This window comes from Crinia signifera, chromosome 2, assembly GCF_055691185.1.
Source record: "Crinia signifera chromosome 2, ASM5569118v1, whole genome shotgun sequence".
Lineage (NCBI taxonomy): Eukaryota > Metazoa > Chordata > Amphibia > Anura > Myobatrachidae > Crinia > Crinia signifera.
The window spans coordinates 110154161-110175119 of record NC_139218.1 but is presented as its reverse complement, the minus strand read 5'-3'; the positions used below and the strand labels follow the sequence as shown (position 1 = coordinate 110175119).

The window sequence follows — 20959 nt, the reverse complement described above, 5'->3', positions numbered from 1 at the left end:
CATTCAATGCCGGAAGTCCGTGTGTAAGCATTGAAGCGGTGCGGGTCACGTTGCACTCCACGACGCGGGCCAGTGACGCTGCACGAAGTGCGGCGCACGCTGGTGTTGCTATGGAGCTGAGACGCGAATGTGGCTGAGCATACAGAGACCGGAGACCTTGGCGCGATGTGCTAAGATCATCCGGCGGCTCTCGCTCGCCCCCAGACCCCCGCTACTAACCACACGTTGACTGAGGTATGTAAACACTTAGCACTTAGGTCTTATCTATGTATATGTACTTGTACTCACTTGATTGAGTCTTAAGCAATATAGAACTGCTATGCCCATATAAGGAGATCCGGGGAAGGAACGCTGTTCTGATTGACCCTAACTGATTGGCCTGCATACGTTACCTGCACAGGTGATACAACTCACTTTCACATATGGTGGCTTTAAAAAGGCTTGTTGGCAAGTGCATTTGTGAGTCAGTCTGGAGGAAGGCAAGTTGTGCCGAAACGGATTCGTCGACTGCGACCACAGCCACACAGCCGTTACAGCCAAACTATGGATGGGTGAATGTATCTAACTCCCACTATTCCTAATCAAAACGCTGTTGACTATGCTTATTGTCATGCTGGTGGCCTGAAACCATATTTTGAAAATTTTGAATAAATAAGGAACTATCTTTTTTCACTTGATGAACGGAGTGCTGCCCTGTCTGTACCTTAAGGATACACGGTTTTCTTATATATATATATATATATATATATATATATATATATATATATATATATATATATATATCCTGTACGTGGCAATGTGCGGGCCAGTGGACAGGGACACGTGAACGACCCACTCCCTTGGGTGTCCCCATCATCAAGGCGGCAGGGAGCGGGGACAGGGTGCTACCCTTCCTGTCTCCACTTTAGGGAGACAGTCAGGGCATCCAACAGAATGGGGCACATGAGCGTCTTGTGCGCACACGCCCCATTCTGTCAGATTGCTGGAGGGGAATGGCACATGGCGATATAATCTCCATCTGTAGTTGGTGAGGTTGAAAAAAAGACATTACTACATACAGTTGCAGCCAGAGGCGGCTGCAGCACCAACCAAGGAGTGCAAGGGGGGATCACAGCCCATATATACATGCATATTATCATGCATCTAACATACGTGCTGGGTGGTTCCCCTGGGAATCGCCAGCGCTGCTCAGGAATCAGTATAAGCTATTACAGTGTGAAGCCCGCCCACTTGACAATAGGAGTCCGGTGGAGTGCTTAACACTGCGCTGGTTTATACTGATTCCCGGGTGGTTCTAGGTACCTGATGCAATCAGCGCTGGAGATCGCCGGGGGACTGATCCAGCACATATAATACATGCATGATAACAAGCATGTCTACAGTATATGTGTTCTGTGTTTCCACCCAGCACTGCTTGGTTGGCACTACAGATTAGGGGCTGTAGCCACCTCAGAAAAAAAAAAAGGGCAGCATGTGTTTACTCTTGCAGGTGCACATCCCTACGGTTGCGAGCAGGGCCCATCTACCTTTTTAACAGTTTAACCCAGTTTGTTGTATCACTGTTTCCACTTGTAAAGTGCAACCGAATTTGCTGAGCTATATAAGAAAATGTTAATAAATAACAATATTAATCCCTTGCATAGTTGAATGGATACTAAATGAATGTATAAAAAAAATGAAAATGTGGAACATGAGAATATGAATGTAAACAGAAACAATTGCAACTATTTCAAATCAGATTCCATGATACAAATGTTCTGCTGAGCACAGGTTATTGAAGTCAAATGGCATCTTTGCCACAAGCAAAAATCTCAAAAATATACATAAAAGTAATGCCAACTGGATCCCAGCTGCCAAGATGTATAACATGCATAACAAGCAGGTAATAAAAGTCACAAAACATGATTCATTTCCGCAGGCAAATATAATTCCCAATAAAATGAACAATGGAAAGAGAGGTAATGCAAATGACTGAGATAGCAGCACAATACAATCCATGTAACAATAAGCACAGATTATTCAAATAAAATAATAACATCTCCACAAACAAATATCCCTAAACTGAGATTTGTGCCTGAGCGTTCGCAAGGGAGTTTCAGCATGAGAGATTCCCCTTGAGTGTCCGTGAATCTAGATCACTCAGAAAGTATCAGTGATGTGCATCAGTGATTAATCAAACCGATTAAGCAAGCATGTGAGATTTAAATTCAGTAAACTAACACAAATTGCTGATTGCTACACAACACTACACAAAACACGGGAAATGTGCAGTCTCTCTTGCTAAGTGATCTGACTAGATTTATCCAACAGGCTGGTCTTAAGGCCCCCATACACTATGCGATTTGGGCACGATTTCACCCGATTCAGATGAATCGGGTCGTGAAATCGGCCCAAATCGCACTTGCAGACACCCCCTCCGATCCGATGCGCGGTCCAGTGCACATCGGATCGAGGTCGGATGGGCTGCACATAAGATTTGCTAAATCTTATGTGCAGCCCAGCACCGGAGCCGTGCGGGGGATTAAAGCGGGTGAGAGATGCCGGCTATAGAGAGCCGAGCAAGGGGAGGCTGCATAGGGAGCCAGGCAGGAGGCACTTGAAGCTGTTGTGGTGGGTTGACAGCGGGAGCAGGGCGCCAGGCAGGGAGGATGACACACACTGGCTGCTGGGCAGCGGCGGGAGCTGGCCTGGGAGGAACAGATAACTTGAAAAAAAAAAGCCCATACAGATGACTAGCAAGCCATTGATTGGCTGAGACCTCTCTCAGCCAATCGCTGATTGGCTGAGAGAGGTCTCAGCCAATCAATGGCTTGCTAGTCATCTGTATGGGCTTTTTTTTCCTTCAAGTTATCTGTTCCTCCCGGGCTGGCTCCCGCCGCTGCCAGGCAGCCAGCATGCGTCATCCTCCCTGCCCGGCGCCCTGCTCCTGCTGTCACCCCACCACAACAGCCTCCTCCTGCCCGGCTCCCTATACAACCTCCCCTTGCTCGGCTCTCTATTAGCCAGCATCCCCCGCCCGCTGATGTCCCCCGCATGGCTCCCTCCTCCCGCAGCTCACCGGGGACTGCATATGATAAATCCATGCGATTTATCATATGCAAACCTTGGCACATCAAGTGCCTAATCGTGTGTCCCCCTCCCGGGGAGCTGCAGGGTGAAAGCAGGTCCGACTTGTCCCTAGGACAAGTCGGACTAATGAATGGGGGCCTTTACATCTCCTGGCAAAAGTGATGCACGGAGCCGCGCATCGCTATGGCTATGGGCCCTACACACAGCGATGTGTGTTTAATTTTTAAGTGATCTAGACAAATTATGTCAGATCGCTTAGAAAATATCCCTTTATCACTATGGGCCTTATACTGGTTCAGAGAAATTGGAAAGACAAAGAAATGTCTCAGTGTGGGGCACCAGGGAGTGTTAAATATTAAAACATAACTTTTATTAAAACATTGATACAATTTAGCAAAATAAAAGACAGATAAACATAAGGACATAAACATGTAATAAAATAGGCTATCACTATCCTCGCGACGTAGGTGGGACCCCACAATTCCAGTATGTTATATTGGTCACTTTAATGGTGATTTTAGAAATGCTGTCTAGTTGGATGTATTTAACCAACCAAATTATGTTTAATAATCAGTTTGCGGTATTATCTGGGTTACCCTTAAAATTTGAGGTAACACCCTTGAACCAATTATGTGGGCTGATAAGGCCACTATAATCCCTGTTCATGTAGGTCTCAACTACGATCCCCAACCCATGAGTATATGAATCTTGAAGATGGGTTTTGTGTCTCTGGTATATTGCACCAGTAGACACAAATGCACAATGGCAAGCATAGTTCTGTAGACTCTGATATCACGTCTGATTAGTATCAGCATGTAGTCAGGAGCCAAACAGGCGGCCGGGTAAAGTATAGCTGCCAGGTATGCATGAGAACACGGTACTCGGCACTAAGCCGCCGTGTAATCATCCTATGTACTGGTGTCTCAGAGGTCACAGTGCTGGACATCACACACTGCGCCCCACAGCCGTACAGACTGGTGGGTCCGGAGACCACTCGCACTTCCGCTAAGATTATAACTAGACAGATCAAAAATTACATTTTAATGGGGAAGGGGTGCATGGGGTAAACTACGAAGTCCTCTGATGACGAAACGCGTTGGGCGTGGCCTAATTCACAATGCAGTGCTTTGAAGATCCTGCCAACAGAAGTTACCGACAGTGATAAAGACTGGTCCCGGTCCTTCCGGTTAGCGGTATACGGTGGTGGATAAAGTGATTGGCAAGCTGTTTGCTGTTCACTTCGATGTATGTGAGCTTATACTTTTTAGTAAATACGCTTTAATACCTTGCTCATGTGTGCGCTTCCTCTCCATTTTCTTGTATATGCTGCAGGACAACTGAGCCGTGGTCAGGCTCATTGGAGAAAGCTGCAAATACACACTGTTCAGGACACACGATTATCTTAAAGTGGCTGTGCGCAGTCTGGACTTCCAATATCCCTATATATATATATATATAGTCCAAGAGGTATCCACACCTAGTCCAGGTTGTGGAATGTCAGGCACTCGCCTAATAAATCGTCCAGAATAATCTGTGTAAAATCCATATAAAGCGTTGTTGGGGTGGTAAAACCCTAAGGTACCCGGAGCAGCTGCTTGCGATGTACTTTTTTTGACTAAGCTCCTTGAGAAAGGTCCACACAGGACCGAAACGTCGGGGCAATGTCCTACTGCATGTAAATTAAAATCTGCTAAATTTATTGGAATAAAACTCCTTTATATGGATTTTACACAGATTATTCTGGACGATTTATTAGGCGAGTGCCTGACATTCCACAACCTGGACTAGGTGTGGATACCTCTTGGACTGTAATTGGATGCAGGCTTAATACTTGCACCCTTTGTCTGGCACCCCGTGTTGTTTTGAACTAAGTGTGAGTGCGGTCTACACACAATACTATATATATATATATATATATATATATATATATATATATATATATATATATATATATATACGAAATGGATGATGAAGCTCATGATTCACTCACTGCAGACTGAGAGAAAGAATCATGAGTCCCAGAGATCTGATCCCGAATAAAGTTTTTAGAAAGATCTGATACTAGTATATGGAACAAAAACATTCTCATGGCAAATTCCAATCCAATAACAAAGATTTAAACTTATTATTATTTTAAATGTTAATACATGTGTGTTCTAGCTCTGGAAGTCCAACATCGATTAAGATTAGTTTTATATTGTACAAAAATCACCCAGCCTTGACCAAAATCGACCTTTAGTAAATATATCTCTGGGTGTCAGTGAATGTAGGGGCATATTTTCCTCAAAATCACATTGTGCTAATTACACAGGGGTGTATCAATTGAGAGAAAGCCATGTTGCTGCATATGCGCTTACCACAATTCTAAGATTATTTATGTGAGCGCATGTAAATTTCGGTGACTGCCAGACAATTCTGCGTGCATTTTTGTGACTGCCATACAATAATCACACATTTTTGTGACTGGTTTAGAATACTGAGAGCACTGAAACAAATCCTGCCATTTCTGAGAGTGCCATAGAATACTGACAGCATTTTTATTTACAAAGAATACATGCCATTGTTGTCACTGTCAGACAATACGGAGACCATTGTTGTGACCTTTTGTGGCCTCATCCATTAAAGAGAGAAATGTTATGACCACCGCCATATGATACAAAGAAAAGTTATTAACACCTTCAAGGTGACCATAACAGCACCATTTAACATAACTGACTCCTATAATGTTTAAACATTAACTCTTCGCATTTATATTCATTACCTCCCTCAGTCTAACAAAAAAAAAAACACTTCATGGAAATTACAACAATTTAAGCATCAGCTCCTTCATACACTTTTCTCAGCCATAGGGGGGATGCTCTAATATCCGCGCCCCCTTACCACCGCACATCACCCCCCATCGCCTACATAATTATCACTTATGCTCTTTCGTTAAGAGCTGTCCTTTGCGGTGAGAAACAGCGGGTCGCATCGGGACCCAGCGGCTCACCCCTTCCTCCCTTACCCGGCGCTGCTGCTGCTGTGCCGGGCTCTCCTCCTCCCTGCACCCGGAATAGGATCATAGTGAAGGGAAGAGGAGGTCACAGGTCCGAGCAGCACAGCACTGTGCTGCCTGGACACAGGTGAGGGGGGGGTCGATGCGGGGTGGTGGGGGACGATGCGGGTGGTGGTGGGTCGGTGGGTAACCCGGCGCATCCCAAAATGCGGTAAAAACCCTGACAACAGGGTTTTTTCTTTCAATTTTTTTTTTTATTATATTTTGAGATAAATAATTGCTTAAAAAGCACAGTAATACTAGTAGACAAATAGGGGGAAATTTACTAAAGGAAATTTGTAAAAAATAGGTGTATTTGTATCCAGAAATACACTTATTTTTGACATATACTATCCCGAAAATACGGCAATTCGTATTAGTATTGATAGAACATCAATACAAATACGAATTGCCGTATTTTAGGGATAGTAAATGTCAAAAATAAGTGTATTTCTGGATACAAATACACCTATTTTTACACCTATTTTTTTACAAATTTCCTTTAGTAAATTCCCCCCATAGTACGAGGAAATGTAATTATACAAAATAATGTCCACCACTAGTCTGGACCTGTAAACAATAACTTGTAATTAAGAGAACAATATGGTCATGGTGACCTAACATTAGCGTAACAATATCAATACGAGATAAGTTATATTATTCTTATTTAAATGGATTGCAAATACAACAATTTTAGGGATGACATATAAAACACGAGACAAGAACAGAGAGGGCAAGGAGGGTATGGGGCGGGGAGGAGAAGAGTACCGAGTGTATAGGAATGAGTGTCAAGAGTGGGTGTTTGTGAGGCGATATATGGCGATGGGTCGTTTATGGGGGGTGACCATTGACTTGGCTAAAGACTGTGAATCTACCTTGAAAAAATTGTAGATATAATCTGAGTTTTTAGAACAGGGTCTAATGAGTCTAAAAAGGCATTCCACTTGGATAGAAATTTAGTAGACAAGAGGTGGGAGTCATACAGTATCTCAGAGATCTTTTGTCCGATAACGGGGTTTTTCCGCATTTTTAGTTTAGAGAATCTCCCCCATACCCATTAACTCATTCCATCTCTCCAGCTCCATTTACCTGTTTTGGTCAGATTATCAATTGCTTTTTGAATCTTGGTACTCACAACTTCTGAGTATGTACAGCTTCCCTGTACTAGTGGGAAATGATATGCCCCTAAATGTTGTTTGCCATCATAAATCTAGATCTAAATTTGATGCAATAACTTAAAAACGGTCCTGAAAATGTCCTACATAAGAACACCCTTCACGTCCCTGTTCACCTCTGGCCATAAGTGTAGATGAGATGAAAATTTTTATTTCTCCACACACTGTAGTCATACAATATAAATACCTGAGTGCTCCGGTGCACATCCACGCCACCCACCCCTGGGAACGAGTCCAGCGTGATCCAGGACCGCCCATGGTTCAGTGCCGGCCGTGACGTCACACATCTGCGACATGCACGCTACCGTGCTTCCTAGAGGCAGGAAGGCTCGTCTATGTCACCTAGCAAACACCAAAAACACAAAACATAAACAAAAGTAAAACGTGTATCTAGAAATACATAAACAGCGGTATAACAGGAAATGTCAATATTCATAATGCTGCCTGTCTCATATTACATCTGGTGAGACTGAGCGTGGTTAGTTATGCTTTAAACAGCTGCAGGTAAATGCATCAACAAAAAATATGAAGAACTGGAGCAGACTTAAAGCAACACGTCATGGTAGGAAGATATAACTATTAATTAGAGTTATGTTTTCAGTTTGTGTATCCATTTGTACTCACACTGTAAAAGCAGTTTGTCGTAATTGTAAACTCTTGATAAGAAGTTAGTAATCATGCCGTCAATTTCAGCTTCAGTTTGAGCCAAATCATCCGTTATGCGTGGGTTTTGAGAAATTGGGGAAAAAAGGAGACCCTTGATTGTAGCAATGGGATGTTGGCTTTTGGAATGGAGGGTGACACTGAGATCGGTGGGTTTCTTGTACAAGCGGGTACTGATTTTTTTGGTCGACTATTGAGATTGCTACGTCTAGATAATGAACTGATGTGTTGGTCAGGTTGTAGGTGAATTTTATGGAGCTAGCTGTACTGTTAATTCTCACCATGAGATCATGGAAAATCGACTCCTCCATGACCAAATTAACAGGAGGTCATCGATGAAACGTGTAAAAAATAAAATATTCCCAGCAATTTCAGGATCACTAAAGAAAGCATCCCGTTCTATGGAGAACATGAATGCATTGGCAAATGCTGGTGCCACGCAAGAACCCATGGCACACCCCTGTAATAGAAGGTACCATTTCTTATCAAATAAGAAATAGTTCCTTTACAAGGTAAATTCTAACAATGTCATAAACAGATCAATGTTGGGACCCTGGTACAGTTCATTGTCCATGATAAGGTTACGGGTAGCTTGCAGTCCAGCGTCATGTGGTATGCACTAATACAGGGAGACCACATCCAGGGTACACAAGAAGCAATTGGGCAGAGGTTGAGGTAGGTCTTGTACTTTGAGGATCAGACCTTTAGGTAGGTCGGCTGAGCTTGAATAACTGGCTGTAGGTAGGAGTCCCAATAAATTGAATCCGTGTAGTAGATAGAGTCATGCGCCGATATTATTGGATATCCAGGGGGAACAACAGGGGTTTTATGGATTTTGGGTAAGGTGTATAACACCGGAGCCACTGGATGTGTTTGAAATAAAGCTTAACGAGTATACTGAGTTATCGTGCCATCCATGACAGCATTTTCCAGTACAATGTCCAGTTCTCAATTGAAGAGCTGTGTGGAATCATTCTCCAGTGCTCTGTAAACCCCTGGATCCTCTAGTTGTCTGTAGATTTCGGATTTAAAAGCATCAAGGTCTTGAATAACTATTCCACCCCCCTTATCCACAGAGCGGATGATGATTTATTCATCTTGGCTCAAGTTGTTTAAGGCTTACTTGCACTAATTGTTATGGTCAATGCAAGGGGCGCCACTTTACAATTTTACTCCATATATATATATATATATATATATATATATATATATATATATATATATATATATACAAACTCCAAAATAATGGCACTCCAGAGGCAAAGGTACAGCATATGAAAAAAGCGTGTATTAAAACATCAAGCTTTCGGGGTTTGATCCCCTTCGTCAGGATACACTACAGCTGTAGTGTATCCTGACGAAGGGGATCAAACCCCGAAAGCTTGATGTTTTAATACACGCTTTTTTCATATGCTGTACCTTTGCCTCTGGAGTGCCATTATTTTGGAGTTTGTGCATTGATCTTTCATTGGGCACCGGGGCCCGCTGTTCATTTATCCTTATTCTTATCATTGAGTGCCGGCAGATTTGGATTATCTATATATATATATATATATATAATATATATATATATATATATATATATATATACACACACACAGTATATATATATATATATATATATATATATTGATATATATATATATATATATATTTGCATTAATTAAGGCAAATAGTTAGAAATCATTCAGGGAAATAGTTTTAGAATAAAATGTTTGTTTAAATCAGATAGAATATCATATAGGTATTTGAAATGGGAGCTTTTTTTAATACACTGTAATAAATTTTCTAAACTAAAAAAAATGTTGTTTCTGTAGTGAAACTGCATTCTTGAAATACTTAGAATATTATGCAATACCTATAATAAACACACAAAATATTTCAGAAATCCTTTCCCTTCTGCAGAAATGAATCTTGCATAGAATTCATTCCAAAAGCCTTAAAATGGGAATGCTATTTTTGTTATTACAAAACAGTTATTGACAAACCACACATTTCAAACCCACCCAGTATGTGCTTTTATGACACCTTCACATGTACTTCTGCCCGTCTGTATCTTCTGCCCGTCTGTATCTGTACCTTATTTTGTAAAGAAGCTCATTGATTTACATGTCAAGAAAACAGCCTCTTCGGGTGTCCATATGTGTAAATTAGTATGCATTAATCACAATGGAGTGGACATACAGTATTAACAGTGGCGTTCCATACACAGGATCCCTGGCATGTCCAGGATAATGATTTACAGTGTTCATTTGTACTTTCCAGTTGGGAAAGGGCATTTCTAGATGACATACCGTGTCAATGTAATAAAAACATTTAAATGCAGAATAGTGAGGTGTGAAATAGATGCAGTTAGCCTGGGACCTATCTCTTATGATTTATATGAGCCAAAAGTCATCCAAGAATTTATTATAACACAGTGTAGTAAATTTACTAAGATGGGAGTTTATGGATTCTCTTGTGTATGAGCGCACACCTAGAGACACAGGGCCAAATGTAATAGCGATTTTTGATGTGCCTTAAAAATGTAATCAATTTGCACTTTTAAAAGCTACGATTTTGTAACGAAATCACAAATGTAATAGGTTTCAGTTTTAAAGAGTAGAACACACATTTTATACAAATTCTGGTGATTTTAGTAAAGAACAATTAGACAATTAGCTCTTTGAACTTATCCTGGTTGTAAAAATGCAGGTCCTTCTGTATTTTTTTGACTAGCACTGGGCTCCTGGACCAGTCTTGGTTCCAATAAATACAGTGGAAAAAGGACGTAAGGGTCCCCTGTATTTTTTAAACTAGCACCAGGCTCTATGCGCCAAGAAGGTATTGCGAAAGCCTGGGGACACTTTAATGTTGGTTCTCATGGCTGAATCATTACCCCTCAACTAGTCAGCCCTGGCCAGGGTTCATGGAGAGTGTGGACCCCTCAATAAAAGGGCCCCTCCCTCCAGGGCACTCAAGGACTAGGGGAGAGCAGACAGAGAAGCTTACAGGTACCACAAACGGGATGACCAAACTAGACCTTAATATTCCTTTCACGACAGATTAGATAAAATTGCGGCTCAGCAAATTCAAAACAAACAAATCGCCAGGCCCAGATGGGATTCATCCTAGGGTACTAATGGAATTAAGGGAGGAATTTGCGATCCCTCTGTATTACGTATTTGAGAACTCACTTTCATCGGGTAAGGTACCAAAAGACTGGAGAATAGTAGAGCTTGTACCAACATTTAAAAAAGGAAAAAGGGATGCCCCAGCAAATTACAGACCTGTGAGCTTAACATCAATAGTGGGTAAATTATTTGAGGGATTTTTAAGGGATGGTATCCAAAAATATTTACATATTCATAACTTAATTAGTATTACTCAACATGGGTTTGTGAAAAATCGCTCATGGCAAACAAATTTGCTAGGCTTCTGTGAGGATATCAGCAACAACCTTGATAATGGAAAAGCTGTAAACGGGGTCTTTCTAGATTTTGCTAAGGCTTTTGATACAGTACCACATAAGAGGTTGATAAATAAAATGTAGGAACTGGGACTAGGGGTAAGAATTTGTAGATGGGTAGGAAACTGGCTGTGTAATAGAGAACAGAGAGTGGTTGTGAACGGCGCAGTATCAAATATGATACCAGTACTAAGCGGAGTGCCACAGGGGTCGGTACTTGGGCTCGTTTTATTTAACATATTTATTAACAATATTGGGGTGGGAATACTCAGCAAAGTTTCCATCTTTGCAGATGACCCAAAACTGAGCAGAGTAATTAGATAAACAGAGGATGTCGCCACGCATCAGAGTGATCTTAATAAATTAGATGAGGGGGCAAAAAAGTGGAAAATGAGGTTCAATGTAGATATATGCAAATTTTTGCATCTCGGGAGACAGAACCAATGTGCTATCTATAACCTAAGCAGGGAGGCATCGGGTAATTTGGAACTCAGATTGGACCTAGGGGTCAAAATTGATAACAAACTGGGTGTAGTGCTCAATGTTGCATATAAACAAATAAGGATACTGGCATGTATAAAAAGAGGTATGGAAACTCAGGACTCAAAAATAATTATGCCACTGTATAAAGCATTGGTTAGAGCACATCTAGAATACGGAGTACAATTCTGGGAACCACACTATAAAAAGGACATCATAGAACTGGAAATCGAAAGAAGAGCGACAAAGCTAATTAAGCGAATGGAGAATTTAAGCTATGAGGACAGATTGAACATATTGGGATTGTTTACGCTAGAGAAGAGATGCTTAAGGGGGGACATGCATAACATGTACAAATGTATCAGGGGCCAATATAAGGAACTGTCAGGCGTCCTTTTTACTATAAGGAAGGACTGTAGGACATGTGGTCATGAGTTTAGATTAGAGGAAAGTAGATTTCGTTCCCTTAGAAGGAAAACATTATTTACGGTCAGGGCACCAAAACTATGGAACTCTCTTCTGGGTGAGGTGGTGTTGGCTGACACAATAAATATGTTTAATATAAGATTGGACAAACCTCTATTGGTTAAAAACATCCAGGGGTACAAACACTAATCATAATCTGTCTTTAAAGACATCAGAATACACTACGTATAACAAGGGATAAGCTAATAGATACTCACTAAAACCAAGGTTGAACTCGATGGACGCAAGTCTTTTTTCAGCCATAACTACTATGTAACTATGAAGACTTGGGCTAGTCCCTGGGCTGTGGGTGCCATGTTGAAAGCCTCTTAAGTGTAATAGAAATACTTAATACTGTCTTTTACATGTGTAACAACAGGTCCCAGCATGCCTCCCCGCATGTGCGTACTTGGAGAACCACAAGTACCATAATGTGGGGTGTAAAAGAGCCCATTGGTACCTGTAGTTCCATCTGTATAAGAAATATTGCAATAAAGACAATACAAACACAGGGTGACAGTATAACTAATAAATATTTCCTGCACACTAACATATATGGTTAAAAAAAATAACGGTACTTATATGTTAGTTGGGCGCCCACTAAGCTATTTGCTTAGTTTTACGCGTCCCCTCGCGGGGCGCGCCACGCACGCCACGCTTCAGGCTCGGTGGCTCGCTGTGCTCGCCACACTATATAAAATCAACTCTATGCCGACATGGATAGTGGGGGGTATGAGCGTACTTAATATAGTGGGCGCCCAACTAACATATAAGTACCAAAATAACAAACCGCACACAATCCAGTTTGGACTGAGGAGAAGCATGTGTTTCCACATGCCTCTTTTCCATGAAAATGACGGGGACCCAGGTGACAGTATCCACGTTCAACGGCAGGTCCCATCTCACATTCTTGCAATTCCCAAAGATGTTGCAGAATAACTCCAAGGAATGTGAAGTGGACGTGAAAAAAAAAAAAATTGTATTAACCCAAAAGGGGTGTTTGTTGTGGGTATAGATCCGTAGGTCGACCAGTATTGGGTCAGCAGGTTGACCCCATATGGTTAACATGCACATGTTCAACAGCAGAGACGGAACTACCATTGATGCATCAGGTGCATTGCAGCCCACTGCTACCACCTACGGCTGTGTGGCATATTGTGAACTGGGGTTGGAGTGAAGGAGAGAGGCCCAATTTATATTTTTGCACCTGAGCCAACCACTCATAAGTTCCGCCACTGGTCAACAGGGTCAAAGGTCATGTTGAACGATGCAAATGCTACATTAGTTGAAATGTTTACCCTCGCAGACTCGCTTCTCTCGCCACATTTCGAAGCCTGGTACTGTGCCCGTTACCCCTGGGCTGTGGGTACCAGGCTTCAGCCTGGCCAGGTAAGTCCTGGCCCCTCCAGGGGTGGGCTGTGGGTACCAGGCTGAAAAAAAAATTGTAGGGATCCCCACTCTCCCAGGACCCCTGGCCAGGCTGACTGGTCGGGCCGGGGGGGCCTTGTTAAAAAAGTCTCCACCCGGCTGTGGCATTACCCTGCTGGCTGGTTGGGCCTGGTTCTTAAAATATGGGGGACCCCTAGTCATTTTGTCCCCCATATTTTGGGAACCAGCCCCAGCTCTGGAGCCTGGGGCTGGTTTTAAAAAAATCGGCGAAGCCCTATTTGCCCAGTTTCATGATTTTTAATACCAGCCCCGGATCTTTCAGCCTGGTGCTGGTTACGGCCGTGGGGGGGGGACCCCACACCTTTTTTAAATGTATTTATTTTTTTTTCTATTTTTTTTTTCTATTTTTTTTTTCTATTTTTTTTTACACACTGCAGCCTGCACGGATCTGACTGATCCGTGCAGACTGCCTATACGAATTTGTATTAGCGGCCGTATATACGGCCGCCAATACGAATGAATACGACATCAGGGATTACAAAGCAGTCGTATTCATTCGTATTAAGAATACGAATACGAAGAATCGTATTCTTAGCAAATTTCCCCCAGTGCTTGTCTGTACACAGCCACCACCGCATATCACTGCAGTAAACTAAACATCAGTAAAGTATAACAAAAACAAGGCTTTCTCTTTCTAGTCTTACAAATATTCATATGACTAGCTGACCCGCCCGGCGTTGCCCGGGAAAACCTTGGGGTTTCTTTATTTCCAAAATTGCTGAAAAATGTCATCTTACAGCATGCTGTGCCAAAGACCTAAGAATGTAATTTGTTATAGATTCCATCATAATGTTAGAATGTGTTTGCATTGATACTCAATGACGGCAATGAAATCAGGTGTGGTGTTGTTGTTTGAAACACAACACTCCTGATGATAACTTGTATGTGTTGATGAATTCCACATCCAATCCTGAGATGTAGCACCTACTGTATGACATATCCTCCAACATCTGAGGGTCAGAAATTGGTACAAAATCAGAAAGGGACGTGGCCACACATCCATTTCTATACTTTCAATGGTACAGTTTCTAGGGTGTGTAATTACAGGCGCTGAGTGCGTGGGGACCGGGGTGGGCGTTACTTACCACGCGTTAATTAATTAAAAATTCACTTCTCCCTGCCACTCCCCTCACCGAACCTGCCTGCAGCAGTCTCTGAGGTCTGGGGATCTGTAAAGCACATGCACCGGGCATCTGGCATACCAAACAGTGGGGCAGCCTCTGAGTGTGGGAGCAGGTCCGCGGGCCTGGCCACATGATGTCATGACTCAACGCACACCACCCGCACCACTGTAATGCACAAAAATGCAATGGGCCAAATTCTTCCCTACACCCACCGGGCCAATCCACTGATCCAGCCATCACAATCATAAATGGGTGCATTGATAAGGTTTGAGTGTAAGAAGTTGAAGAATAAGACTGAGAAAAATAATTGCCATGTTACAAAGAGTACAATTTACTCATTAAATCATGAAAAAAATGTAAGTGTACATAGAAGTACAATCAAGAAATGAAAGTAGGATTAAAAAATAAGTTCTGATTCAAACTGATAATTGTTTGGATGGGGTGGGTTGTGAAACAAATCTATAGGTGGGGGTATAGATATTGTGGGCATAATTGGTGTTTGTTACACCTACAGGGGGCCCTCAATTGATGGGATTTTCACTAGTGTCACAGTCACAGTGTCACCATAGGGGGATTCCCAATTGGGGTCCAGGTGGTCTTTTAGGGACCCTTTACAATCCTGTAGGTCTCTTCTCCTTGAGCTTACGGTCTCCCTTAATGATAGTCAATCACTGAGGGAGACCGTAGGCTCCAGGAGAAGAGACCAACGGGATTGTAAAGGGGTCCCTAAAAGACCACCTGAACACCAATTGGAAATCCCCCTACGGTGACACTGTAGTGAAAATCTCTCATCGACTGGGGACCCCCTGTAGGTGTACCAAACACCAATTATGCCCACAATATCCATACCCCCTCCACCTAGATTTGTTTCGCAACCCACCACCATCCAAACAATTATCAGTTTGAATCCGAATTTATTTTTTAATCCTATTTTCATTTCTTGATTGTACTTCTATGTACACATATTTTTTTTCACAATTATTGAGTAAATTGTACACTATAACGTGACAAATCTTCATTTCAGTCTTATTCTTTAACTTCTTACACTCATAACATTCAAACAAATGCATGCAGCGCTCATGCCTATTGACCAAACATATCTATGAACCAAAAGAGTCTGGGAAACCCTTAAGGCAGAGCAGTGCCTGATATCCAACTGACTAACAGGGTGAGTGCAGTGTACCCACTTTGTATTGAACAATGGGTGCATTGGCCAGGACAAAGATTTCTCAGTGCAACTGGCCGGGGAGCTCAGTGACAGGCTGGAGGACTGGAGAGACGGATATGGGGAACAAAGTAGAAACGGTACATTAGGTACAGTTTTTATTTGCCGGTACAGACGGTTAAATAAACGGCAAATTATTTTTTATGTGTTCTGTGTGTTTGTGTGTGTTGTACTGTTTTTGTGTGTGTGTGTGTTGTAGTGTATGTGGTTGTGTGTTTTGTATTGTATGTATCTGTCCAATGCGTAAGTGTGTGAGGTGTGCTACGTATATACAGTATGTGTGTGTTGGGTCTTTGTGTATCTGTGCAATGTTTAAGTGTGTGTGTTGTACTGTTTTTTGGGTGTATGTGGTGAATGTGGGTGTGTGTTGTGCTGTTAGAGGTATGTTATGTGTGTGTGTGTTGTGTGTATCTGCCCTATGTGTAAGTGCGTAAGGTGTGCTATGTATAAATCTGTGTGTGTGTGTGTGTGTAGTGTGCTGTGCGTATCCTGGCAATGTTTAAGTGGGTGTGTTCTGTGTGTTTGTTGTACTGTTTTTGGGTGTGTGTTGTAGTGTGTATGGATTTGTATTGTACTGCATGTGGTGTGTTGTGTGTGTGTATCTGTCCAATGTGTAGGTGTGTGAGGTGCTCTACGTATAAATGTGTGTGTTGTGTGCTATGTGTGTGTATGTGGTGTACTGTGTGTGTGTGTGTGTGTGTGTGCGTGTACAATGTTTGTGTGTGTACGTGTGTGTGTGTTATGTGTGGTCTATGTATATCCTCAATTATTTCCTAATTGTTTAAAGCCTTCACCATAATGTTAGAATGTGTCATTCATTCATACTCAATGACAGCAATGAAATCAGGTGTGGAGTTGTTCCTTCGCAACAGTTTTCCAGATCGTCGATCTTTTCCCCAGAACATCAATGAAGGAAACTTGGTGTTTTTTAAATTTCTAAGTGAAATTTCCCAAAAACGGCTTCGAGGTGCACACCACCGGGTCCAGAGGTATCTTGTTGCTGAATTTGGTGTCTCTGAGTGCCACGGTGTGTCCGCAATGCGACGGACACGCACACACACACGCACACAGACTCTTCAACTTATTATATAGATTCAGAACTCCAGGTTTCCTGTAGGTATGTACTTGCGAAATCTGGCAATAAATGTATTTTCCACATTAGCAGGAAAATAGAAGATCTTATTTTTTGATTATATGCCCTGTGCATTTTTGTCTTTCGTATAAGGATGAACTGTTATGATCAAGTACCATTTACACCACTCACTGTGGCTCCCAACATTTGTGCCATATTACTACTGAACTAAACTACAGTATGTACTGTATTGGATATTTCCAACCTGAAGTGGCATTTTAGCATATTTTATACAACAGACAGAACATATGGATAAAAACAAATATCAAATGAGACTACATTATATAAGTACAACCACAGTCTTGTCCTGGAAAAATGCCCCTCTCCCAATATAGGGCGGTATTCAATGAGGCTGATTCGCCAGGTTTTTATGGCGATTTTGTGCTGTAAGGTGAATTTCTGACTAAAACGGTGAATCACCCTATTCAATGACCAGATGGCGAATACATTTCAAGGTTTTTTTTCACCATGATTCACCGAGTAGCAATCGCTATCTTTTTATGGTGAAGTGGAAGGTGAACTTTTAAAATAAAGTGTTTTGTTTTTTACAATTGGTGTAAAAAAATCTGGGGCAGGCAGGGAGACTTCCATCTCCCTGCCTGCCGCCGTCCTCAGGCTCCCTGCGGCGTCCGCCGCAGGAGCTCAAATTCGCCGGTCAGGGGCAGCGAGCCCCTGACTCGTTGAATACCGGAGCCGGCGAGGCTCTGGAACGCAGCGAGCAGTGGCGAATGTGCAGCGAATCCTAAACAGGTTTCGCTGCACGTCGCCAGTATTCACATTGAATACTGCCCATAATCTTTACTGCTTTTTGAGGCAACTAAAAGCCTAGATGGTTATTTTATCATTACCATACATACTGTATATATGGCATGTTATGCTTAAATGGAAATTATCAGTGTAGGTGGTGCAAAATAAACAACTGTAGAAGTATTAATGTTTGTATAACATCATGCTTTGTACTGCACAGTGTGTCCTCTTCTCTATTTCTAAATATAGAAACCCTGTATAATTTTCATGCAAATTTTTATCCAGAAATACCCGCTCAACAAAAAAACTTCAATAGAATATATATAGTTACTACAGCACTACCCGATACTATTATCATTTACAAAACTACCTTACATTGAAGCTATTAAAAGCATTACCCTACACACAGGGCCAGCATCGGGACGGGGGACAGTACAGTACCTTGTGCACTATCTATTGGTCATCAATAAACTGCTGTTCCCTTATACTGCATAATAAGAACGTTGTGCAGTGTCCACATGTGGTTCTTTAACTTATCTTCACAAGGTTGACAATGATAAAGGTCAACATGGAAAAGTTTGACATATAAAAAGGTAATTTTTTTTGTGTCAATGTTGACACCTGAGCACGTGGACCCCCAATTAGTTTTCCGCGTCACCACTGCACTTGGCACACTTTACCTTTCACAATCATAGTCCACGTGGATGGTAACGTCGTATAGACAAAGTTCAAAGCATGAAAGAAAATCCTCAAAAACTCATGTCGACCTTTCCATATGTTGACCATAGCCAGGGCGAGCGTTTACTTGTGTTGGCATTTTGACCACGTCAACCATATGCATGTTGACTATATGATGTCAAGCTATTGACTATCGACCTATCTGACTCCCACTGTGTCTTACTCAATTACACTATGGGGCCTTAATCTGGTTATTGCGGTCCGTTCCGTCTTCTTTCAGAAATGACTGAACGCCACGCACGGCGGACATTCTAAGAACACACGCCCACAGGTCGACCGCATCCCTTCGGACGGACTGGCTAAGAAGAGGGAGTGTCTTCGGACTACATTTAAACGTCCGTGTGTGGTGGGAACACAAAGATTCTGCTTGGTCTTACAGCGTCTGAACGGACAGGAAGCTGACCGTACTCACCGAGTTGGTGTATTTCCGCAATCCTCGGTAATCTATTCGAAACTCATGCTTCTGCAACATGACACACTTATCCAATTAGGCAACCTCATAACACATAGATTAATTTTAAATGTAATCAATTAATTCCTAATTGATAATTAAACACATTACTTGCACTTTAGATTAACCCTTACATCATGTTAAGTGGTATTACTTCATTGCTGCCCCTTTACCTATGTTTTATGTATGCATACTATATATTAATTGCACGTCAAATGCAATCTTTAAAAATGTGCAAATTGTGATTAACACACAATAAGGGGGAAATTTACCCAAATGGATTCGTAAAAAATAGGTGTATTCGTAGGCAGAAATACACCTATTTTTTACACATTTGTATTTTCGGGATTTACAATCCCGAAAATACAACAATTCGTATTCCTAATGATGGGACATTCGTATTTGTTTTTACAAATACGAATGTCTACACCATCAATAGGACACGACAGAAATCACCATTCAAAAGAATGGTGGTTCCTGATTTACTAAGCAGCCGTACTGATAATACGGCTGCTACTTGGTGTAAAACAGGCACCAAAATACGACAGGAAAATACACCCTGATGTTCCTGTCGTATTTGGCTTTAGCCTGCACGGATCAGTCAGATCCGTGCAGGCTGCAGTGTAAAAAAAATAGAAAAATTAAATAAAATAAAAAACCAGCGTGGGGGGGCCACAGCTGTAACCAGCACCAGGCTGAAGGAGCCGGGGCCGGTAATTAAAAATCAGGGAACCCGACAAATAGGGGTTCCCCGATTTTTAACAACCAGCCCCAGGCTCCAGGTCCGGGGCTGGTTCCCAAAATACGGGGGACAAAATGACTAGGGGTCCCCCGTATTTTAAGAACCAGCCCCAGGCCAAACCAGCCAGCAGGGTAAAGCCACAGCTGGGGGACACTTATGATATAAGGTCCCGTGGCCAAAACATTAACCCTACCGACCAGTCAGCCTGGCCAGGGGCCCTGGGGGAGTGGGGACCCCCCCAATGAAGGGGTCCCCCCCTCCAGGGCTTACCTGACCAGGCTGAAGCCTGGTGCTGTCCCCGGTGACTCTGGGCTGTGGTCACCGGGCTGATAGTGGTGTAAAAAAAAGAATAAACTATTGTTTAATACTGGTGAACTATGAGTCCCAGCAAGCCTCCCCCGCAAGCTGGGACTTGGAGAACCACAAGTTCCAGCCTGTGGGCCATTAAAGGGCCCGCTGGCACTTGTAGTTCCACAGTAAAAAAATAGTAAAATAAAACACACTGACACACACTTAAAATAAATTTAATACATCCAAAGCCCTTACATACTGATACTTACCTATCTTCATCCCGTAGGTAGCCCTGCTCCTGATGTCCTGGTCTTCTGGTCCTGTGTCGTCTTCTGGATCCATGTCGGCATCCCTGTCGGCGATGGCGTCGGCGTCCGGAGTCTGACGAAATCCATGGTGGAAGCTGTGGAAGGAAACTATACTCACCTGTCCCAGGGCGACGTAGTCCAGGTAAGGGGTCTTTGCAAAAAAACAATCCGAGTACGCGAACAAAGCACCAAAGTGTTTGTGTACATCGTGCGGCTCCGCCTCCCGAATGCCGCTATTGGCCGCCTTGCGGTCTAGCGGCCAATCAGAAGCCGCTAGGCCGCAAGGCGGCCAATAGCGGCATTCGGGAGGACGCACTCCCCCAGGGCCCCTGGCCAGGCTGACTGGTCGGTAGGGTTAATGTTTTGGCCGCGGGACCTTATATAATAAGTGTCCCCCGGCTGTGGCATTACCCTGCTG

The 20959-nt window shown here is 42.6% G+C and overlaps 1 long non-coding RNA gene across 1 annotated transcript in view; it reads left to right on the top strand.

Moving 5' to 3' along the window:
- LOC146058812 (uncharacterized) overlaps nt 1-20668 on the top strand; it is a 68541-nt gene extending 47873 nt beyond the window's left edge. The window contains exons 2-3 of the long non-coding RNA XR_014469971.1: nt 18970-19188; nt 20520-20668. This is a non-coding gene — a long non-coding RNA (uncharacterized LOC146058812). The remainder of the gene's footprint in view (nt 1-18969; nt 19189-20519) is intronic.
- Nucleotides 20669-20959: the final 291 nt, after the last annotated feature.